Genomic DNA, 24,113 nt, shown 5'->3' on the forward strand with positions numbered 1-24,113 from the left:
CCGTCTGAGCCTGCCTCATGCTGTATAGACATATATTTTGAATGTGTACGCTATCCATACATGTTATCCGGGGATACGGTACCCTTTCTAACCTTTATGCAATGACGTGCAATCCATACTGGGCCTAACACCGTCTGAGCCTGCCTCATGCTGTATAGACATATATTTTGAATGTGTACGCTATCCATACATGTTATCCAGGGATACGGTACCCTTTCTAACCTTTGTGCAATCACGTGCAATCCATACTGGGCGTGAGAACGGCTGGCGAGCTGTTAAGCAAGCTACAGCACCTGTCCAGACAAGTACAGGGATTCCCTAGCGAGGAGACTTATTTGATTGTTTTCAATGTTGGGACAGCAATTTTTGGGGAGCACTATACTCTGGAGAATGATAGATGGGGCCCACCATACACTGGAACATTCCAAAGGTGGACATCAGACACTGGAGCAGCATTTACAGGGCCCATTATACACTAGAGCATTAGAAATGGGGCCCATTATGTTTGGAGCATTATTTGGGCCCATAAGACAGTGGAGCTTCATCCATGGGGACCAACATATACTGTAGCATTATGTGGAGCTCATCATATACTGTTTCAAACATTATATGGGACCAATGATTTTGTATGGAGAAATAGATGGGCCTCGTCATGAGATGTAAAAAGTGAGGTATTTTTCATTGTACTATACCGCTATTTATCTGCCGTATCGGAGCATGATGAGTTGTGGTATGTGTTAAAGGGGCGCTCTTTCGCCCAGGGCACATGAAAACCTGCAGCCAGCCCTCCCCCCCCACAACTTTAGCCAAATAACACCCATTTTTCAGTGCGTAACTTATATTATGAAGTTAATTAAGGTTGACAAGCTTAAGTAAGAAGAATTGATGTTTTTGGCATTCAAATGGGCACTGTTGGTGTGTTTCCTGTCCTCCTCTCACTGCCGACTTTTATTCCCCATTGACTTACATTGGGTTTCGTGTTTCGGGACGACCCCGACTTTTCCCTTTAATCGGACGATCTTGCTCGACCCGACTTTTGGAAAAGTCGGGTTTCACGAAACGAAACGCGACCCTAAAAAAACAAAAGTCACTCAACTCTAGTGATAACCACTACACTACAGAAACTGGCTGCGGAAGGTTACTGTGGTCATGACGAGCCATCGAGAACAAAGACTCAACATCAAAAGCTTTAATATCAACGCCTAATGTCATGCTTCTATCTAGTTTCGACCTGGGGACCGTACGCGTTTGAGGTGAACGTGACAACCACTACACTTCAGAAACTCCATGCAAAGCTAAAGATGTTTAAACATGCTGAAATGAACTTGAAAAAGAAAAAAACAGCCAGCCAAAGTCAAGAGGTCTTCCTCTATGTCTGAAGACAGGACAAAGTGCATTTTGCAACACAGGAACCTTTCATTTGTCAGGCTATTGGAGAAAAAGAACAAACAGGGAAACAAAACCATGCTCCACAAAACATTCTCATGCCTTTGTCCAAAAGCCAAAAAGAAAAAGGACCTAGATGCCTGCTTTCGCACCTTGATCCTATCAGGTGTTACTTGAATTAGGAACACTTAGACACTGTCAAAAACACACATGCTTGCCAAAAGCAAAAACGGGTAGAAATAATCACATTGGTAAAAGTAATGCTCATTAAACCAGCAATAGAATATGCTAACTAAGGCTAATTAAGCCAACAATATACGTTTGTGATCAAAATAAAGAAAAGCCACATGTTTCTGCCCGGGATCAAAACAGGGAACTTTCAGGAGGATGGCAAACAGGACAATCACTACAATACAGTAACCAGACAAGAGCATTTACTGTGGTCATGTCAAGCATTAAAGATCAAGCACTCATTGTCAAAAGCGCTAGTTTGCAAAAGAAATGCTGTGTTTCTGCCCAGTTTCGAACTGTGGACCTTTCGCGTGTAAAGTGAACGTAATAACCGGTACACTACAGAAACCAACCGATTCAAACAAACAAAAAATGCTGTGGTCATGGCAAGCAATAAAGAACAAGCACTGAAAGTCAAAAAGATCGTTTTCCAAGAGAATAAGCTGTGTTTCTGCCCAGTTTCGAACTGGGGACCTTTCGCGTGTGAGGCGAACGTGATAACCGCTACACTACAGAAACCGGATGCAAGTGCTTACTGTGGTGACAACAAGCAATCGAGATCAAGAACTGAAAGTCAAAAGCTTGGATACCAAAGGGTAACAGTGTGTTTCTGCCCAGTTTCGAACTGGGGACCTTTCGCGTGTTAGGCGAACGTGATAACCACTACACTACAGAAACCAGCTGCGGAATGTTAATGTGGTCATGACGAGCCATCGAGAACAAAGACTCAACGTCAAAAGCTTTAATATCAACGCCTAATGTCATGCTTCTATCTAGTTTCGAACTGGGGACCGTTCGCGTTTGAGGTGAACGTGACAACCACTACACTTCAGAAACTCCATACAAAGCTAAAGATGTTTAAACATGCTGAAATGAACTTGAAAAAGAAAAAAACAGCCAGCCAAAGTCAAGAGGTCTTCCTCTATGTCTGAAGACAGGACAAAGTGCATTTTGCAACACAGGAACCTTTCATTTGTCAGGCTATTGGAGAAAAAGAACAAACAGGGAAACAAAACCATGCTCCACAAAACATTCTCATGCCTTTGTCCAAAAGCCAAAAAGAAAAAGCACCTAGATGCCTGCTTTCGCACCTTGATCCTATCAGGTGTTACTTGAATTAGGAACACTTAGACACTGTCAAAAACACACATGCTTGCCAAAAGCAAAAACGGGTAGAAATAATCACATTGGTAAAAGTAATGCTCATTAAACCAGCAATAGAATATGCTAACTAAGGCTAATTAAGCCAACAATATACGTTTGTGATCAAAATAAAGAAAAGCCACATGTTTCTGCCCGGGATCAAAACATGGAACTTTCAGGAGGATGGCAAACAGGACAATCACTACACTACAGTAACCAGACAAGAGCATTTACTGTGGTCAGGGCAAGCATTGAAGATCAAGCACTCATTGTCAAAAGCGCTAGTTTGCAAGAGGAGCGCTGTGTTTCTGCCCAGTTTCGAACTGAGGACCTTTCACGTGTAAAGCGAACGTGATAACCGCTACACTACAGAAACCAACCGATTCAAACACACAAAAAATGCTGTGGTCATGGCAAGCAATAAAGAACAAGCACTGAAAGTCAAAAAGATCGTTTTCCAAGCGAAAAAAAAGCTGTGTTTCTGCACAGTTTCGAACTGAGGACCTTTCGCGTGTTAGGCGAACGTGTTAACCGCTACACTACAGAAACCGGCTGCGAAAGGTTACTGTGGTCATGACGAGCTATCGAGAACAAAGACTCAACATCAAAAGCTTTAATATCAACGCCTAATGTCATAGAATCATAGAATCATAGAATCATAGAATCATAGAATCGTAGAGTTGGAAGGGACCTCCTGGGCCATCTGGTCCAACCCCCTGCTCAAAGCAGGATTCGCTAAATCATCCCAGTCAGATGTCTGTCCAGCCTCTGTTTGAAGATTTCCATTGAAGGAGAACTCACCACTTCTCGTGGCAGCCTGTTCCACTCATTGATCACTCTAACTGTCAAAAAGTTTTTTCTAATATCTAATCTGTGTCTCCTCCCATTCAGTTTCATCCCATTGCTTCTAGTCTTTCCTTGTGCAAATGAGAATAAAGTTGAGCCTTCTACAATGTGACAGCCCTTTAGATATTTGTAGACAGCAATTAAGTCTCCTCTCAGTCTTCTCTTTTGCAAACTAAACATTCCCAAATCCTGCAACCTTTCCTCATAAGACAGGGTTTGCAGACCGGTCACCATTCTGGTCGCTCTTTTCTGAACTTGCTCCAGTTTGTTGATGTCTTTTTTAAAATGTGGTGCCCAAAACTGGACACAATATTCCAGATGAGGTCTGACCAAAGAGGAGTAGAGGGAAATAATGACTTCACGTGATCTAGACTGTATGCTTCTGTTAATACATCCTAGAACTGCATTTGCCTTTTTTGCTGCTGCATCACACTGTTGACTCATATTCAGTCTGTGATCTATTAGTATACCCAAGTCTTTTTCACATGTGCTGTCACTTAGCCCTATTCCTCCCATTCTATATATGCTTTTTTCATTTTTATTGCCCAGATGTAGTACTTTGCATTTCTCCCTGTTAAAAACCATTCTGTTAGTTACTGCCCACTTCTCCAGTTTATTTAAATCTTTTTGAATCCTTTCTCTCTCTTCTCTAGTATTAGCTATCCCTCCTAGCTTTGTGTCATCAGCAAATTTAATCAGTTTACCCTCAATTCCTTCATCTAAATCGTTGATAAAGATGTTGAACAATACAGGGCCCAGGACAGAGCCCTGTGGTACCCCACTTGACACATTCTTCCAACTGGATGTGCAGCCATTTACGACCACTCTTTGGGTCCGATCACTAAGCCAGTTATGAATCCACCTAACAGTTGCCTTGTCCATTCCATACTTAGTCATTTTTTCAATAAGGATTGTATGAGAGACTTTGTCAAATGCTTTGCTGAAGTCAAGATATACTATATCTACAGCATTTCCTTGATCCACCCAATCAGTGATACCGTCATAGAAGGAAATTAAGTTAGTCTGACATGACTTATTAGTTACAAACCCATGCTGACTCTGTTTGATCACTTCATTCTTATCCAGGTATTGACTTACATGTTGTTTAATAATTTGTTCAAAGATCTTTCCTGGTATAGAAGTCAGACTCACCGGCCTATAGTTGCCTGGGTCCACCTTCTTCCCCTTTTTGAAGATAGGAACAACATTTGCTCTTCTCCAGTCTTCTGGCACTTCTCCTGTTCTCCAAGAATTTTCAAAGATTATGGAGAGTGGTTCAGAAATTTCTTCTGCTATCTCCTTCAGTACTCTGGGGTGTAATTCATCTGGACCTGGAGACTTGAATTCATTTAGGTTAGCTAAGTGTTTCCTCACTATCTTTCTGTTTATAGATATCCTGGATTCTTCTATTCCCTTAATAGGACAGTGAATAACAGTTGGTGTTACATTTCCTTTCTGAGAGAAAACAGATGCAAAATAGGAATTTAAAAGTTCAGCCTTCTCAACATCCTGTCTTACCATTTCATCATTTTCATCCTGTAAAAATCCTATAGCATCTTTGACTTTTCTTTTACTTTTGACATATCCCCAAAATCCTTTATTATTGCTTTTGACATCTCTTGCAAGCCTCAATTCATTTTCAGCTTTAGCTAATCTGATTTGTGCCCTGCAGATTCTGCAGACAGCATTATATTCTTCTTTAGATATGCCTCCCTCTTTCCATTTTATAAACATTTTTTTCTTCCTTTTTAGCATGTGCTTAAGTTCTGTGTTCACCCATCCTGGTTTCCTTAAATGCTTCCTATTCTTCCCTCTTTTCGGAATTGTTAACAACTGTGCTTTGAGAATTTCATTTTTCAAGATTTCCCATCCTTCCTGGACATTTTTGTCTTTAAGGATATCCAGCCATTGGATTCCTCCAATTATCTTTCTGAATCCCTTAAAATCTGCCTTTCTGAAATCTAACCTTGACGTCTGAGTCTTCACAGGTCTTCCGCCTCTAGTTATCCAAAATTCTAAAATAGCATGGTCGCTACCTCCTAGGGTTCCAGCCACTTTTACCTCCTCAACCATTTCCTCCCTGTTTATAAGGATTAGATCCAAGGTAGCAGTTCCCCTTGTTTTCTCCCCTACCTTTTGGAAGATAAAGTTGTCAGCAAGAGAGGATAAGAATTTCCTTGACCTGTTAGTTTTGCCTGAGAGAGATTCCCAACAAATGTCTGGATAGTTGAAATCTCCCATGACAACTATGTCATATTTTTTGGAGAACTTGGCCATTTGATGCATAAAGAGTTCATCCATATCTTCAGCTTGCACAGGCGGCCTGTAGTAAATGCCTACAATGGTGTCCTTTCCATTGTTCTGTCCTTGTATTCTTACCCAAACAGTTTCCACAGAACTCCCAGTCTCTGAAGCTTCAATCTCTGTGCAGATATATGCGTTTCTAACATACAATGCAACACCCCCTCCTCGTTTATCAAGTCTGTTTCTTGCAAATAAGTTGTATCCTTCTAGTCTTGTATTCCAATCATGTGTATCGTCCCACCAAGTTTCAGTGATTCCAATGACATCATATTTCTTTTCCTGTGTTAGTAGTTCCAATTCTCCTTGTTTGTTGCCCATGCTTTGTGCATTAGTATAGAAACATTTTAGTTTGTGATTGGTTTCTCTTTCTCCAATATTTTTATTAATTAGATTCTTTCGTCTTTGTTCTTCCTTTCCACTTCTATTAGCAGAGTTCTCAATAGCATTTGTCAGGTGTATGGCTTTTTCTGGTCTTTTGCTTCCCTTCCCATGTTGTTCTAGTTTAAAGCTCTCCTTACAAGTGTAGCAAGGCGACTTCCAAATACATGCTTTCCAGTCTTCGTAAGGTGCACCCCATCTCTAGCAAGTAGTCCATCGTATAAGTAGTTCACTCCGTGATCCAGAAATCCAAATCGTTGCTGACGGCACCATCGACGTAGCCAGTTGTTCACCTGCAGAATCTTATTCCACCTCCTTGTTCCATGGCCATCCACTGGGAGGATGGAAGAGAAGACCACCTGCACTCCCAGTTCTTTCACTTTCTTGCCTAAGTCTTCAAAGTCTCTGTAGATGGTTTCCAGGTCGTTTCTTGCGGTGTCATTTGTCCCCACATGTAGTAGCAGGAATGGGTAGTCATCTGTAGGTCTGAAGAGTCCTGATATCCTGTCAGACACATCTTTAATTTTTGCACCTGGAAGACAGCACATTTCTCTTGAAGTTATATCCGGTCTGCAGATAGCGGCCTCTGTTCCTCTCAACAGGGAATCCCCCATGACCACCACTCTCCGTTTCTTCTTCACAACATTTTTCTTTCTCCATCCAGGAGGACTCTGAAGGCGTACAAGGTTGCTGTTTGTTGGCAAAGTCTTATCCTGATGTATTTCTTCATTGTTTTCCTGCGTGAGAGCCTGGTACTGGTTCCTGAGCAGTATGGGTGCTGACTGCCTCCTGATCCTCCTGCTTCTCTGGGTCACATGTCTCCATTCCTCTGTTTCTTCAGGTGCACTTCGAATTTCTTCTCTTTCTGTAACATGAAGAGATAATTCTGCTCTGTCCAAGAATTCTTCACCTTCCTTAATGATCTTCAACGTAGCCAACCTCTCTTCGAGATTTTGCAACTTTTCCTCCAACAGGGACACAAGCTTGCATTTGTGGCATGTGAAGTTTGGCTTTTCCACTGGTAAGTCTGTGAACATGTAGCAAGAAATGCAGCTCACCAAATGGCTCCTGGCCTCTTCCATCTTGAGATTTCTTAAAAACGATGAAAGATGAGCCAAATATGCAAATGATCTCCTCAAGACTCTTCCCCTGGTTTTCCGATTTCCTCTTTTCAGCTGCAACGGCCAAAACCCAGTGATCGTTGAGCTCGCGGAGACTCTTCACTTCTCCCAGAAGGCACTGGGAATATGCAAATGATCTCCTCAAGACTCTTCCCCTGGTTTTCCGATTTCCTCTTTTCAGCTGCAACGGCCAAAACCCAGTGATCGTTGAGCTCGCGGAGACTCTTCACTTCTCCCAGAAGGCACTGGGAATATGCAAATGATCTCCTCAAGACTCTTCCCCTGGTTTTCCGATTTCCTCTTTTCAGCTGCAACGGCCAAAACCCAGTGATCGTTGAGCTCGCGGAGACTCTTCACTTCTCCCAGAAGGCACTGGGAATATGCAAATGATCTCCTCAAGACTCTTCCCCTGGTTTTCCGATTTCCTCTTTTCAGCTGCAACGGCCAAAACCCAGTGATCGTTGAGCTCGCGGAGACTCTTCACTTCTCCCAGAAGGCACTGGGAATATGCAAATGATCTCCTCAAGACTCTTCCCATGCTTCTATCCAGTTTCTAACTGGGGACCGTTCGCGTGTGAGGTGAACGTGACAACCACTACACTTCAGAAACTCCATGCAAAGCTAAAGATGTTTAAACATGCTGAAATGAACTTGAAAAAGAAAAAAACAGCCAGCCAAAGTCAAGAGGTCTTCCTCTATGTCTGAAGACAGGACAAAGTGCATTTTGCAACACAGGAACCTTTCATTTGTCAGGCTATTGGAGAAAAAGAACAAACAGGGAAACAAAACCATGCTCCACAAAACATTCTCATGCCTTTGTCCAAAAGCCAAAAAGAAAAAGCACCTAGATGCCTGCTTTCGCACCTTGATCCTATCAGGTGTTACTTGAATTAGGAACACTTAGACACTGTCAAAAACACACATGCTTGCCAAAAGCAAAAACGGGTAGAAATAATCACATTGGTAAAAGTAATGCTCATTAAACCAGCAATAGAATATGCTAAATAAGGCTAATTACGCCAACAATGTACGTTTGTGATCAAAATAAAGAAAAGCCACATGTTTCTGCCTGGGATCAAAACAGGGAACTTTCAGGAGGATGGCAAACAGGACAATCACTACACTACAGTAACCAGACAAGAGCGTTTACTGTGGTCATGGCAAGCATTAAAGATCAAGCACTCATTGTCAAAAGCGCTAGTTTGCAAGAGGAACGCTGTGTTTCTGCCCAGTTTCGAACTGAGGACCTTTCATGTGTAAAGCGAACGTGATAACCGCTACACTCCAGAAACCAACCGATTCAAGCAATCAAAAAATGCTGTGGTCATGGCAAGCAATAAAGAACAAGCACTGAAAGTCAAAAAGATCATTTTCCAAGAGAAAAAAAGCTGTGTTTCTGCCCACTTTCGAACTGGGGACCTCTCACGTGTGAGGCGAACGTGATAACCGCTACACTACAGAAACCGGATGCAAGCTCTTACTGTGGTGACAACAAGCAATCGAGATCAAGAACTGAAAGTCAAAAGCTTGGATACCAAAGGGTAACAGCGTGTTTCTGCCCAGTTTCGAACTGGGGACCTTTCGCGTGTTAGGCTACTTTCACACATCAGGTTTTCGGCGTTAGGCGCGATCCGGCGTCGTGCCGGAATGCCGGATCCGGCAAATGTTTTGTAAAACCTGATGTGCCGGATCCGGTTTTCTGCCGGATCAGTCTTGTTCTTGACAGACAAAACCGGATCCGTCTCATCCGGTTCATCCGTTTTTCTATCTGTTTTTCGACGGATTACGCCGGATCCGGTTTTTAAAATTGACCCTCAAGGCAGAGTACACTGGCAGGATGACAGAGTGTGAAAGATTTGTGCCCTAACCAAACTTGTGTACCTTCTGGACCAACAGTATATACCTTTGCCAACCAAAGTTGGCTATCTTGTCATGGTCTACTATTTTTAGCTTTAAGCCACAGGTGTGTACCTGGTTGTGTTTTATGCAAAGTATTTCACCTTTTAACAAAAGTTGTGTACATTGTTAGGAAATCACCAACAATAAACACAACTTTTTAGGTGAAATACTTTGCTTCAAACACAACCAGGAACACAACTGTGGCAAAAAGCTAAAATTTACCCACAGTTATATACCTGGTTTTGAATACCTTTTTACCTTTGAAATACCCTGTATTTAACCTTTTTTTAAACATAGTTCGCCGCAGAAAGAAAAGACAGACAACCATTGTGAAACGATAATTTAACTTTTATTTAAATGTTTATTTTTTTTTTAAATGTTTTTAAAGTGCAAAAAACTTTTTTAATAAAGGTTTTAAACCCAATGGGCATTTTTATTAAAAAAAAAAAAAAATTACAAATCTGTGTAGTGTGGGGTGGAAATACTGCTGGAGGGGCTGCGGGACACTTCGACACTGGGTGTGTGGAGAGAGGACTGGGATCGTGGTGGGGAAGGAACAGTTAGAGGTGAAGGTGTGGAAAAAGCTACAGAATGGGTGGACATGTTGGAGGCAGAAGAGGTGGTGGGCGGTGGAGTGGAGGGTTGGGCAGGGACTGTAGGAGCAGATGATGTTGATGGAAAGTTGTATGGGGAAGGAGTTTGGTACGGGGAAGGAGTTTGGTACGGGAAAGGAGTTTGGTATGGGGCAGGTTGCTGGAAGTGGGGATATGTCTGGTACTGGGGAGGTTGCTGGTACTGGTGAGGTTGCTGGTATGTAATAGGAGGGGGAGGATGGAAAGTGGCTGGAGGGGGTGCAGATGTAATAGGAGGGGGAGGATGGAAAGTGGCTGGAGGGGGTGCAGATGTAATAGGAGGGGGAGGATGGAAAGTGGCTGGAGGGGGTGCAGGTGGAGGAACTACAGTGGTGGGAGGTGGAGGTTGGGAGGTAACCTGCTGTAGAGCACCATGGCACGAATGCATTACATGCATCTGCTGGGTAGGAGATAGTGTTGCCATGCGCTCCACAACAGACCTGAAAAAGGTGTGGTTTGGCGAAGATCTTGCTTCTGAATGCATGATTTGCAGAAGTGTCTTCACCTCCAGAATGCTAGAGTTGATCTGCTGAAAGCCTGCGGAGATTTGCTCTGACAAGACTTTTAGACAGTTCTGGAAAGATGCATTCAGATGCAAGAACTCTTGCGCATAACTCTTTTCCTGACCCCCTCTGCCGCTGCCGCCCAGTACCCGCAGGTGTACTAGAGGTGGCAGGGGCAGAAGGGTGGGGTAAAGGGAAAGCGATCTCCTCACCAGCAGCTTCATGTAATGTAGGCGGCCACGATGCTCCTGTGCTGGTGGATGGGACAGATGGGTTGAATGTGTGGGAAGGCTGGGAAGGTGCAGATGTACCGGGGCGGTCGAAGTGTCCCTCGGTGCCGGTCTCCTCAGGGATCGCCTCAGAAGGGTCCAATCGTGCAGGCTCCCGAGTGCTGCTCACCGTGCTGTGGAATAAAGAGAAAAAAAACAATTAAAATACTGACATGGTATGGCCCTGGCTGAAAAAAAAAAGTTACATCTAACATTTTTTTTCACATGTGGTGTGTAATATTTACCTTCTGGTGAGCATTGTTTCCCGGAGGAACGACAGGGCTTGTGCGTACTTGTACTTGCTCCTGCGTCCTCCAGATCCACTCGGGGCCCGCATCTCTTTATTGAACTCCTTCTTGAAACGATCCCTCACAGACCGCCACCGATTCACAATTCTGTTCCCTGAAACGAGAAAGGAGTGGTTAGTATACAACATCAGTGTTTCACAAACTCCAGTCCTCATGGTCCCCAGGGGTCATGTTTTCAGGATTTCCATAGTAAATAGAAATCCTGAACACATGATCCGTGGGGACCACGAGGACTGGAGTTCGGGAAACACTGGTTTACATCAAGCAACCGGTACTGTATATACTTACGCTCTTTAATCTGGGCCCGAACATCGAGGTCCTCCCAGCGGCCCACAAGGAGCGAACAGATTTCCTCCCAGAGTCGTCGGGTAACGATCAGGTCAGCGTGGCGGCGGTCAGCCATATTCCAGAGCGGCTCCCTTTCTCTGATGAGATCGATGAGGCGGTACACATCAATCCCTCCATCCTCACCGTCAGAGTCGGGAGCACGCTGTGAAGGCTGTTAAAGAAAAAGACAAAAATAACATAATTAGCCTCCACAAAAGAAATGAAATAAAAAGTGCAAAAAAACAAAGCAAAAATATTTATACTTCCACGATGGTGACCGCCGCGTTGCTGTCGCTGACGACCCTGGGAGGCACTGCGAGGACCTCTTGGCCGAGCACCAGATTGGGAAGACTAGAGAAGAAAACAAAAAATGTTATGTATTTGGATGTAGGCATTTGTTTGCTGTGTGTGGTCTGCAGAACGTTGTTTTCTATGTGTTGTGTGTAGTGTGATGTTGTGTTTCTGCGTTTGATGCAAAAAACTTACCAATTGTGAGCCCACTCCAGGTGTCTGTCCACCCCTTCCTTCTTCTTCTGGGAGCTCCTCTTCATCTTGTGATTCCTGTTTTGAAATAAAAGGCAATGAATAGACATATATTACAGAGATGATGGATTTTGGAAATAAAAACTTACCGTCAAACGCTGACGATGCGAGGGAGGGCTACCAGAAGAAGACGTGCTGTCCTGTTGATGGCCAGACTCCATGGCTGTGGGTATTGCTGCTGCTGTTGCTGCTGCCAGTGATGCCATTTCTGCTGCTGCTGCTGCTGCATCTCTTTGGCGGCTGTTGAATAAAGAGAAACAAAGGGCCAATGAATATCTTGATATTCCATGGCCCTAGTTTGGAGGAATGGGGGATTTGATAATTACCGTCTCTTATCTGCTGCTGGACTCCCCTCCTCAGCATGTTCCATTTGCTGCTCCATTTGTGGTGGTGCTGATGGTGCTGCTGCTGCAGATGTCTGCTGCCTTCTCCTGCTCCTGGTTCTTGGCTTGGGTGGCATGTTGGGTGTGGCTGAGGGTCCCATTGTCTTGCTTTTATATATCTCCTGTGGGCAGAGCTACTGAGCATGCTCAGACCAAAAAACCGGATTCGGCCGCCGGATCCGGCGCATTGCGGCGCTCATTGTGTGAAAAAGCCGGACGCGCCGGATCCGGCGTGTCCGGCTTTTTCGCCGGAGACAAAAAACGTTACAGTAGCCGTTTTTTCCAGACGCCGGATCGCGACACATTGCCGGATCCGGCGAAAACCGGATGAAACGCATGGCCATCCGGCGCGATCAGGCGCAAATGCAAGTCAATTGGGGGGAAACCGGAGCCGGCATTGCATTTCGCCGGATCCGGTTTCTGTCAAAAGCGCCGGATCGCGCCTGACGGCGAAAACCTGATGGGTGAAAGAGGCTTTAGGCGAATGTGATAACCACTACACTACAGAAACCGGCTGCCGAAGGTTACTGTGGTAATGCGAGCCATCGAGAACAAAAAGCTTTAATATCAACGCCTAATGTCATGCTTCTATCCAATTGCGAACTGAGGACCTTTCGCGTGTAAAGCGAACGTGATAACCGCTACACTACAGAAACCAACCGATTCAAACAAACAAAAAATGCTGTGGTCATGGCAAGCAATAAAGAACAAGCACTGAAAGTCAAAAAGATCGTTTTCCAAGAGAAAAAGCTGTGTTTCTGCCCAGTTTCGAACTGGGGACCTGTCAGGCGAACGTGATAACCGCTACACTACAGAAACCAGATAAAAGTGCTTACTGTGGTGACAACAAGCAATCGAGATCAAGAACTGAAAGTCAAAAGCTTAGATACCAAAGGGTAACATCTTGTTTCTGCCCAGTTTTGAACTGGGGACCTTTCGCGTGTTAGGCGAACGTGATAACCACTACACTACAGAAAACGGCTGCGGAAGGTTACTGTGGTCATGACGAGCCATCGAGAACAAAGACTCAACGTCAAAAGCTTTAGTATCAACGCCAAATGTCATGCTTCTCTCCAGTTTCGAACTGGGGACCGTTCGCGTGTGAGGTGAACGTGACAACCACTACACTTCAGAAACTCTATGCAAAGCTAATGATGCTTAAACATGCTGAAATGAACTTGAAAAAGAAAAAAACATCCAGCCAAAGTCAAGAGGTCTTCCTCTATGTCTGAAGACAGGACAAAGTGCATTTTGCAACACAGGAACCTTTCATTTGTCAGGCTATTGGAAAAAAGAACAAACAGGGAAACAAAACCATGCTCCACAAAACATTCTCATGCCTTTGTCCAAAAGCCAAAAAGAAAAAGCACCTAGATGCCTGCTTTCGCACCTTGATCCTATCAGGTGTTACTTGAATTAGGAACACTTAGACACTGTCAAAAACACACATGCTTGCCAAAAGCAAAAACGGGTAGAAATAATCACATTGGTAAAAGTAATGCTCATTAAACCAGCAATAGAATATGCTAACTAATGCTAATTAAGCCAACAATATACATTTGTGATCAAAATAAAGAAAAGCCACATGTTTCTGCCCGGGATCAAAACAGGGAACTTTCAGGGGGATGGCAAACAGGACAATCAATACACTACAGTAACCAGACAAGAGCGTTTACTGTGGTCATGGCAAGCATTAAAGATCAAGCACTCATTGTCAAAAGCGCTAGTTTGCAAGAGAAATGCTGTGTTTCTGCCCAGTTTCGAACTGAGGACCTTTCGCGAGTAAAGAAAACGTGATAACCGCTACACTACAGAAACCAACCGATTCAAAAAAAACAAAAAATGCTGTGGTCATGGCAAGCAATAAAGAACAAGCACTGAAAGTCAAAAAGATCGTTTTCCAAGAGAAAAAGCTGTGTTTCTGCCCACTTTCGAACTGGGGACCTGTCACATGTGAGGCGAATGTGATAACCACTACACTACAGAAACCAGATGCAAGCGCTTACTGTGGTGACAACAAGCAATCGAGATCAAGAACTGAAAGTGAAAAGCTTGGATACCAATGGGTAACAGCGTGTTTCTGCCCAGTTTCGAACTGGGGACCTTTCGCGTGTTAGGCAAACGTGTTAACCACTACACTACAGAAACCGGCTGCGGAAGGTTACTGTGGTCATGACGAGCCATCGAGAACAAAGACTCAACGTCAAAAGCTTTAATATCAATGCCTAATGTCATGCTTCTATCCAGTTTCGAACTGGGGACCGTTCGCGTGTGAGGTGAACGTGACAACCACTACACTTCAGAAACTCCATGCAAAGTTAAAGATGTTTAAACATGCTGAAATGAACTTGAAAAAGAAAAAAACATCCAGCCAAAGTCAAGAGGTCTTCCTCTATGTCTGAAGACAGGACAAAGTGCATTTTGCAACACAGGAACCTTTCATTTGTCAGGCTATTGGAGAAAAAGAACAAACAGGGAAACAAAACCATGCTCCACAAAACATTCTCATGCCTTTGTCCAAAAGCCAAAAAGAAAAAGCACCTAGATGCCTGCTTTCGCACCTTGATCCTATCAGGTGTTACTTGAATTAGGAACACTTAGACGCTGTCAAAAACACACATGCTTGCCAAAAGCAAAAACGGGTAGAAATAATCACATTGGTAAAAGTAATGCTCATTAAACCAGCAATAGAATATGCTAACTAATGCTAATTAAGCCAACAATATACATTTGTGATCAAAATAAAGAAAAGCCACATGTTTCTGCCTGGGATCAAAACAGGGAACTTTCAGGAGGATGGCAAACAGGACAATCACTACACTACAGTAACCAGACAAGAGCGTTTACTGTGGTCATGGCAAGCATTAAAGATCAAGCACTCATTGTCAAAAGCGCTAGTTTGCAAGAGAAACGCTGTGTTTCTGCCCAGCTTCGAACTAAGGAGCTTTCGCGTGTAAAGCGAACATCACCGCTACACTACAGAAACGAACCGATTGAAAAAAAACAAAAAATGCTGTGGTCATGGCAAGCAATAAAGAACAAGCACTGAAAGTCAAAAAGATCGTTTTCCAAGAGAAAAACCTGTGTTTCTGCCCAGTTTCGAACTGGGGACCTTTCTCGTGTGAGGCGAACGTGATAACCGCTACACTACAGAAGGCAGATGCAAGTGCTTACTGTGGTGACAACAAGCAATCGAGATCAAGAGCTGAAAGTCAAAAGCTTGGATACCAAAGGGTAACATCGTGTTTCTGCCCAGTTTCGAACTGGGGACCGTTCGCGTGTTAGGTGAACGTGATAACCACTACACTACAGAAACCGGCTGCGGAAGGTTACTGTGGTCATGACGAGCCATCGAGAACAAAGACTCAACGTCAAAAGCTTTAATATCAATGCCTAATGTCATGCTTCTATCTAGTTTCGAACTGGGGACCGTTCGCGTGTGAGGTGACCGTGACAACCACTACACTTCAGAAACTCCATGCAAAGCTAAAGATGTTTAAGCATGCTGAAATGAACTTGAAAAAGAAAAAAACATCCAGCCAAAGTCAAGAGGTCTTCCTCTATGTCTGAAGACAGGACAAAGTGCATTTTGCAACACAGGAACCTTTCATTTGTCAGGCTATTGGAGAAAAAGAACAAACCGGGAAACATAACCATGCTCCACAAAACATTCTCATGCCTTTGTCCAAAAGCCAAAAAGAAAAAGCACCTAGATGCCTGCTTTCGCACCTTGATCCTATCAGGTGTTACTTGAATTAGGAACACTTAGACACTGTCAAAAACACACATGCTTGCCAAAAGCAAAAACGGGTAGAAATAATCACATTGGTAAAAGTAATGCTCATTAAACCAGCAATAGAATATGCTAACTAAGGCTAATTAAGCCAACAATATACGTTTGTGATCAAAATAAAGAAAAGCCACATGTTTCTGCCCGGGATCAAAACAGGGAACTTTCAGGAGGATGGCAAACAGGACAATCACTACACTACAGTAACCAGACAAGAGCGTTTACTGTGGTCATGGCAAGCATTAAAGATCAAGCACTCATTGTCAAAAGCACTAGTTTGCAAGAGGAACGCTGTGTTTCTGCCCAATTTCGAACTGAGGACCTTTCTTGTGTAAAGCGAACGTGATAACCACTACACTACAGAAACCAACCGATTCAAACAAACAAAAAATGCTGTGGTCATGGCAAGCAATAAAGAACAAGCACTGAAAATCAAAAAGATCGTTTTCCAAGAGAAAAAGCTGTGTTTCTGCCCAGTTTCGAAATGGGGACCTTTCGCGTGTGAGGCGAACGTGATAACCGCTACACTACAGAAACCGGATGCAAGCGCTTACTGTGGTGACAACAAGCAATCGAGATCAAGAACTGAAAGTCAAAAGCTTGGATACCAAAGGGTAACAGCGTGTTTCTGCCCAGTTTCGAACTGGGGACCTTTCGCGTGTTAGGCTACTTTCACACATCAGGTTTTCGGCGTCAGGCGCGATCCGGCGTCGTGCCGGATCCTGCAAATGTTTTGTAAAACCTGATGTGCCGGATCCGGTTTTCTGCCGGATCCGTCTTGTTCTTGACAGACAAAACCGGATCCGTCTCATCCGGTTCATCCGTTTTTCTATCCGTTTTTCGACGGATTACGCCGGATCCGGTTTTTAAAATTGACCCTCAAGGCAGAGTACACTGGCAGGATGACAGAGTGTGAAAGATTTGTGCCCTAACCAAACTTGTGTACCTTCTGGACCAACAGTATATACCTTTGCCAACCAAAGTTGGCTATCTTGTCATGGTCTACTATTTTTAGCTTTAGGCCACAGGTGTGTACCTGGTTGTGTTTTATGCAAAGTATTTCACCTTTTAACAAAAGTTGTGTACATTGTTAGGAAATCACCAACAATAAACACAACTTTTTAGGTGAAATACTTTGCTTCAAACACAACCAGGAACACAACTGTGGCAAAAAGCTAAAATTTACCCACAGTTATATACCTGGTTTTCAATACCTTTTTACCTTTGAAATACCCTGTATTTAACCTTTTTTTTAAACATAGTTCGCCGCAGAAAGAAAAGACAGACAACCATTGTGAAACGATAATTTAACTTTTATTTAAATTTTTTTTTTTTTTTTAAATGTTTTTAAAGTGCAAAAAACTTTTTTAATAAAGGTTTTAAACCCAATGGGCATTTTTATTAAAAAAAAAAAAAATTACAAATCTGTGTAGTGTGGGGTGGAAATACTGCTGGAGGGGCTGCGGGACACTTCGACACTGGGTGTGTGGAGAGAGGACTGGGATCGTGGTGGGGAAGGAACAGTTAGAGGTGAAGGTGTGGAAAAAGCTACAGAATGGGTGGACATGTTGGAGGCAGAAGAGGTGGTGGGCGGTGGAGTGGAGGGTTGGGCAGGGACTGTAGGAGCAGATGATGTTGATGGAAAGTTGTATGGGGAAGGAGTTTGGTACGGGGAAGGAGTTTGGTACGGGAAAGGAGTTTGGTATGGGGCAGGTTGCTGGAAGTGGGGATATGTCTGGTACTGGGGAGGTTGCTGGTACTGGTGAGGTTGCTGGTATGTAATAGGAGGGGGAGGATGGAAAGTGGCTGGAGGGGGTGCAGATGTAATAGGAGGGGGAGGATGGAAAGTGGCTGGAGGGGGTGCAGATGTAATAGGAGGGGGAGGATGGAAAGTGGCTGGAGGGGGTGCAGGTGGAGGAACTACAGTGGTGGGAGGTGGAGGTTGGGAGGTAACCTGCTGTAGAGCACCGTGGCACGAATGCATTACATGCATCTGCTGGGTAGGAGATAGTGTTGCCATGCGCTCCACAACAGACCTGAAAAAGGTGTGGTTTGGCGAAGATCTTGCTTCTGAATGCATGGTTTGCAGAAGTGTCTTCACCTCCAGAATGCTAGAGTTGATCTGCTGAAAGCCTGCGGAGATTTGCTCTGACAAGACTTTTAGACAGTTCTGGAAAGATGCATTCAGATGCAAGAACTCTTGCGCATAACTCTTTTCCTGACCCCTCTGCCGCTGCCGCCCAGTACCCGCAGGTGTAGTAGAGGTGGCAGGGGCAGAAGGGTGGGGTAAAGGGAAAGCGATCTCCTCACCAGCAGCTTCATGTAATGTAGGCGGCCACGATGCTCCTGTGCTGGTGGATGGGACAGATGGGTCGAATGTGTGGGAAGGCTGGGAAGGTGCAGATGTACCGGGGCGGTCGAAGTGTCCCTCGGTGCCGGTCTCCTCAGGGATCGCCTCAGAAGGGTCCAATCGTGCAGGCTCCCGAGTGCTGCTCACCGTGCTGTGGAATAAAGAGAAAAAAACAATTAAAATACTGACATGGTATGGCCCTGGCTGAAAAAAAAAGTTACATCTAACATTTTTTTTCACATGTGGTGTGTAATATTTACCTTCTGGTGAGCATTGTTTCCCGGAGGAACGACAGGGCTTGTGCGTACTTGTACTTGCTCCTGCGTCCTCCAGATCCACTCGGGGCCCGCATCTCTTTATTGAACTCCTTCTTGAAACGATCCCCCACAGACCGCCACCGATTCACAATTCTGTTCCCTGAAACGAGAAAGGAGTGGTTAGTATACAACATCAGTGTTTCACAAACTCCAGTCCTCATGGTCCCCAGGGGTCATGTTTTCAGGATTTCCATAGTAAATAGAAATCCTGAACACATGATCCGTGGGGACCACGAGGACTGGAGTTCGGGAAACACTGGTTTACATCAAGCAACCGGTACTGTATATACTTACGCTCTTTAATCTGGGCCCGAACATCGAGGTCCTCCCAGCGGCCCACAAGGAGCGAACAGATTTCCTCCCAGAGTCGTCGGGTAACGATCAGGTCAGCGTGGCGGCAGTCAGCCATATTCCAGAGCGGCTCCCTTTCTCTGACGAGATCGATGAGGCGGTCCACATCAATCCCTCCATCCTCACCGTCAGAGTCGGGAGCACGCTGTGAAGGCTGTTAAAGAAAAAGACAAAAATAACATAATTAGCCTCCACAAAAGAAATGAAATAAAAAGTGCAAAAAAACAAAGCAAAAATATTTATACTTACACGATGGTGATCGCCGCGTTGCTGTCGCCGACGACCCTGGGAGGCACTGCGAGGACCTCTTGGCCGAGCACCAGATTGGGAAGACTAGAGAAAAAAACAAAAAATGTTATGTATTTGGATGTAGGCATTTGTTTGCTGTGTGTGGTCTGCAGAACGTTGTTTTCTATGTGTTGTGTGTAGTGTGATGTTGTGTTTCTGCGTTTGATGCAAAAAACTTACCAATTGTGAGCCCACTCCAAGTGTCTGTCCACCCCTTCCTTCTTCTTCTGGGAGCTCCTCTTCATCTTGTGATTCCTGTTTTGAAATAAAAGGCAATGAATAGACATATATTACAGAGATGATGGATTTTGGAAATAAAAACTTACCGTCAAATGCTGACGATGCGAGGGAGGGCTCCCAGAAGAAGATGTGCTGTCCTGTTGATGGCCAGACTCCATGGCTGTGGGTATTGCTGCTGCTGTTGCTGCTGCCAGTGATGCCATTTCTGCTGCTGCTGCTGCATCTCTTTGGCGGCTGTTGAATAAAGAGAAACAAAGGGCCAATGAATATCTTGATATTCCATGGCCCTAGTTTGGAGGAATGGGGGATTTGATAATTACCATCTCTTATCTGCTGCTGGACTCCCCTCCTCAGCATGTTCCATTTGCTGCTCCATTTGTGGTGGTGCTGATGGTGCTGCTGCTGCAGATGTTTGCTGCCTTCTCCTGCTCCTGGTTCTTGGCTTGGGTTGGGTGTGGCTGAGGGTCCCATTGTCTTGCTTTTTTATGTCTCCTGTGGGCAGAGCTACTGAGCATGCTTAGACCAAAAAACCGGATCCGGCCGCCGGATCCGGCGCATTGCGGCGCTCATAGGCTTTCATTGTGTGAAAAAGCTGGACGCGCCGGATCCGGCGTGTCCGGCTTTTTCGCCGGAGACAAAAAACGTTACAGTAGCCGTTTTTTCCAGACGCCGGATCGCGACACATTGCCGGAAAACCGGATGAAACGCATGGCCATCCGGCGCAAATGCAAGTCAATTGGGGGGAAACCAGGTCCGGCATAGCATTTCGCCGGATCCGGTTTCTGTCAAAAGCGCCGGATCGCGCCTGACGGCGAAAACCTGATGTGTGAAAGAGGCCTTAGGCGAACGTGATAACCACTACACTACAGAAAACGGCTGCCGAAGGTTACTGTGGTCATGACGAGCCATCGAGAACAAAGACTCAACGTCAAAAGCTTTAATATCAACACCTAATGTCATGCTTCTATCCAGTTTCGAACTGAGGACCTTTCGCGTGTAAAGCGAACGTGATAACCGCTACACTACAGAAACCAGCCGATTCAAATAAATTAAAAATGCTGTGGTCATGGCAAGCAATAAAGAACAAGCACTGAAAGTCAAAAAGATCGTTTTCCAAGAGAAAAAGCTGAGTTTCTGCCCAGTTTCGAACTGGGGACCTTTCGCGTGTGAGGCGGACGTGATAACCGCTACACTACAGAAACCGGATGCAAGCGCTTACTGTGGTGACAACAAGCAATCAAGATCAAGAACTGAAAGTCAAAAGCTTGGATACCAAAGGGTAACAGCGTGTTTCTGCCCAGTTTCGAACTGGGGACCTTTCGCGTGTGAGGGGAACGTGACAACCACTACACTTCAGAAACTCCATGCAAAGCTAAAGATGTTTAAACATGCTGAAATGAACTTGAAAAAGATAAAAACAGCCAGCCAAAGTCAAGAGGTCTTCCTCTATGTCTGAAGACAGGACAAAGTGCATTTTGCAACACAGGAACCTTTCATTTGTCAGGCTATTGGAGAAAAAGAACAAACAGGGAAACAAAACCATGCTCCACAAAACATTCTCATGCCTTTGTCCAAAAGCCAAAAAGAAAAAGCACCTAGATGCCTGCTTTTGCACCTTGATCCTATCAGGTGTTACTTGAATTAGGAACACTTAGACACTGTCAAAAACACACATGCTTGCCAAAAGCAAAAACGGGTAGAAATAATCACATTGGTAAAAGTAATGCTCATTAAACCAGCAATAGAATATGCTAACTAAGGCTAATTAAGCCAACAATATACGTTTGTGATCAAAATAAAGAAAAGCCACATGTTTCTGCCCGGGATCAAAACAGGGAACTTTCAGGAGGATGGCAAACAGGACAATCACTACACTACAGTAGCCAGACAAGAGCGTTTACTGTGGTCATGGCAAGCATTAAAGATCAAGCACTCATTGTCAAAAGCACTAGTTTGCAAGAGGAACGCTGTGTTTCTGCCCAGTTTCGAACTGAGGACCTTTCGCGTGTAAAGCGAACGTGATAACCGCTACACTACAGAAACCAACCGATTCAAACAAACAAAAAATGCTGTGGTCATGGCAAGCAATAAAGAACAAGCACTGAAAGTCAAAAAGATCGTTTTCCAAGAGAAAAAGCTGTGTTTCTGCCCAGTTTCGAACTGGGGACCTTTCGCGTGTGAGGCAAACGTGATAACCGCTACACTACAGAAACCAGATGCAAGTGCTTACTGTGGTGACAACAAGCAATCGAAATCAAGAACTGAAAGTCAAACGCTTGGATACCAAACGGTAACAGCGTGTTTCTGCCCAGTTTCGAACTGGGGACCTTTCGCGTGTTAGGCGAACTTGATAACCACTACACTACAGAAACCAGCTGCGGAAGGTTACTGTGGTCATGACGAGCCATCGAGAACAAAGACTCAACGTCAAAAGCTTTAATATCAACACCTAATGTCATGCTTCTATCCAGTTTCGAACTGGGTACCGTTCGCGTGTGAGGTGAACGTGACAACCACTACACTTCAGAAACTCCATGCAAAGATAAATATGATTAAACATGCTGAAATGAACTTGAAAAAGAAAAAAACAGCCAGTCAAAGTCAAGAGGTCTTCCTCTATGTCTGAAGACAGGACAAAGTGCATTTTGCAACACAGGAACCTTTCATTTGTCAGGCTATTGGAGAAAAAGAACAAACAGGGAAACAAAACCATGCTCCACAAAACATTCTCATGCCTTTGTCCAAAAGCCAAAAAGAAAAAGCACCTAGATGCCTGCTTTCACACCTTGATCCTATCAGGTGTTACTTGAATTAGGAACACTTAGACACTGTCAAAAACACACATGCTTGCCAAAAGCAAAAACGGGTAGAAATAATCACATTGGTAAAAGTAATGCTCATTAAACCAGCAATAGAATATGCTAACTAAGGCTAATTAAGCCAACAATATACGTTTGTGATCAAAATAAAGAAAAGCCACATGTTTCTGCCCGGGATCAAAACAGTCAACTTTCAGGAGGATGGCAAACAGGACAATCACTACACTACAGTAACCAGACAAGAGCGTTTACTGTGGTCATGGAAAGCATTAAAGATCAAGCACTCATTGTCAAAAGCACTAGTTTGCGAGAGGAAGGCTGTGTTTCTGCCCAGTTTCGAACTGAGGACCTTTCTCGTGTAAAGCGAACGTGATAACCTCTACACTACAGAAACCAACCGATTCAAACAAACAAAAAATGCTGTGGTCATGGCAAGCAATAAAGAACAAGCACTGAAAGTCAAAAAGATCGTTTTCCAAGAGAAAAAAAAAAAGCTGTGTTTCTGCCCAGTTTCGAACTGGGGACCTTTCGCGTGTGAGGCAAACGTGATAACCGCTATACTACAGAAACCAGATGCAAGTGCTTACTGTGGTGACAACAAGCAATCGAAATCAAGAACTGAAAGTCAAACGCTTCGATACCAAAGGGTAACAGCGTGTTTCTGCCCAGTTTCGAACTGGGGACCTTTCGCGTGTTAGGCGAACGTGATAACCACTACACTACAGAAACCAGCTGCGGAAGATTACTGTGGTCATGACGAGCCATCGAGAACAAAGACTCAACGTCAAAAGCTTTAATATCAACGCCTAATGTCATGCTTCTATCCAGTTTCGAACTGGGGACCGTTCGCGTGTGAGGTGAACGTGACAACCACTACACTTCAGAAACTCCATGCAAAGCTAAAGATGTTTAAACATGCTGAAATGAACTTGAAAAAGAAAAAAACAGCCAGCCAAAGTCAAGAGGTCTTCCTCTATGTCTGAAGACAGGACAAAGTGCATTTTGCAACACAGGAACCTTTCATTTTTCAGGCTATGGGAGAAAAAGAACAAACAGGGAAACAAAACCATGCTCCACAAAACATTCTCATGCCTTTGTCCAAAAGCCAAAAAGAAAAAGCACCTAGATGCCTGCTTTCACACCTTGATCCTATCAGGTGTTACTTGAATTAGGAACACTTAGACACTGTCAAAAACACACATGCTTGCCAAAAGCAAAAACGGGTAGAAATAATCACATTGGTAAAAGTAATGCTCATTAAACCAGCAATAGAATATGCTAACTAAGGCTAATTAAGCCAACAATATACGTTTGTGATCAAAATAAAGAAAAGCCACATGTTTCTGCCCGGGATCAAAACAGGGAACTTTCAGGAGGATGGCAAACAGGACAATCACTACACTACAGTAACCAGACAAGAGCGTTTACTGTGGTCATGGCAAGCATTAAAGATCAAGCACTCATTGTCAAAAGCGCTAGTTTGCAAGAGGAACGCTGTGTTTCTGCCCAGTTTCGAACTGAGGACCTTTTGCGTGTAAAGCGAACGTGATAACTTGTACACAACAGAAACCAACCGATTCAAGCAATCAAAAAATGCTGTGGTCATGGCAAGCAATAAAGAACAAGCACTGAAAGTCAACAAGATCATTTTCCAAGAGAAAAAGCTGTGCTTTTGCCCAGTTTCG

At 44.1% G+C, this 24,113-nt stretch overlaps 11 non-coding genes across 11 annotated transcripts; all 11 read right to left on the minus strand.

Annotated features, from left to right (window-relative positions):
* Nucleotides 1-2,063: 2,063 nt before the first annotated feature.
* Nucleotides 2,064-2,136, minus strand: TRNAV-CAC (transfer RNA valine (anticodon CAC)). Its single transcript has one exon. It is a non-coding gene; the product is annotated as a tRNA-Val (tRNA).
* Nucleotides 2,137-2,222: 86 nt separating this feature from the next.
* TRNAV-AAC (transfer RNA valine (anticodon AAC)) lies at nt 2,223-2,295 on the minus strand. The gene has a single exon. It is a non-coding gene; the product is annotated as a tRNA-Val (tRNA).
* Nucleotides 2,296-3,063: 768 nt separating this feature from the next.
* TRNAV-UAC (transfer RNA valine (anticodon UAC)) lies at nt 3,064-3,136 on the minus strand. The gene has a single exon. It is a non-coding gene; the product is annotated as a tRNA-Val (tRNA).
* A 10,042-nt stretch (nt 3,137-13,178) lies between these two features.
* TRNAV-AAC (transfer RNA valine (anticodon AAC)) lies at nt 13,179-13,252 on the minus strand. Its single transcript has one exon. It is a non-coding gene; the product is annotated as a tRNA-Val (tRNA).
* A 1,096-nt stretch (nt 13,253-14,348) lies between these two features.
* TRNAV-AAC (transfer RNA valine (anticodon AAC)) lies at nt 14,349-14,421 on the minus strand. Its single transcript has one exon. It is a non-coding gene; the product is annotated as a tRNA-Val (tRNA).
* Nucleotides 14,422-16,527: 2,106 nt separating this feature from the next.
* On the minus strand, nt 16,528-16,600 carry TRNAV-CAC (transfer RNA valine (anticodon CAC)). Its single transcript has one exon. It is a non-coding gene; the product is annotated as a tRNA-Val (tRNA).
* Nucleotides 16,601-20,738: 4,138 nt separating this feature from the next.
* Nucleotides 20,739-20,811, minus strand: TRNAV-CAC (transfer RNA valine (anticodon CAC)). Its single transcript has one exon. It is a non-coding gene; the product is annotated as a tRNA-Val (tRNA).
* Nucleotides 20,812-21,579: 768 nt separating this feature from the next.
* TRNAV-UAC (transfer RNA valine (anticodon UAC)) lies at nt 21,580-21,652 on the minus strand. The gene has a single exon. It is a non-coding gene; the product is annotated as a tRNA-Val (tRNA).
* Nucleotides 21,653-21,749: 97 nt separating this feature from the next.
* On the minus strand, nt 21,750-21,822 carry TRNAV-CAC (transfer RNA valine (anticodon CAC)). Its single transcript has one exon. It is a non-coding gene; the product is annotated as a tRNA-Val (tRNA).
* Nucleotides 21,823-21,908: 86 nt separating this feature from the next.
* TRNAV-AAC (transfer RNA valine (anticodon AAC)) lies at nt 21,909-21,981 on the minus strand. The gene has a single exon. It is a non-coding gene; the product is annotated as a tRNA-Val (tRNA).
* Nucleotides 21,982-23,084: 1,103 nt separating this feature from the next.
* TRNAV-AAC (transfer RNA valine (anticodon AAC)) lies at nt 23,085-23,157 on the minus strand. The gene has a single exon. It is a non-coding gene; the product is annotated as a tRNA-Val (tRNA).
* Between the last annotated feature and the right edge of the window lie 956 nt (nt 23,158-24,113).

The sequence above is a fragment of the Dendrobates tinctorius genome, unplaced genomic scaffold, assembly GCF_039654945.1.
Source record: "Dendrobates tinctorius isolate UK_male_01 unplaced genomic scaffold, ASM3965494v1 ptg000332l, whole genome shotgun sequence".
NCBI classification, from domain to species: Eukaryota; Metazoa; Chordata; class Amphibia; order Anura; family Dendrobatidae; genus Dendrobates; species Dendrobates tinctorius.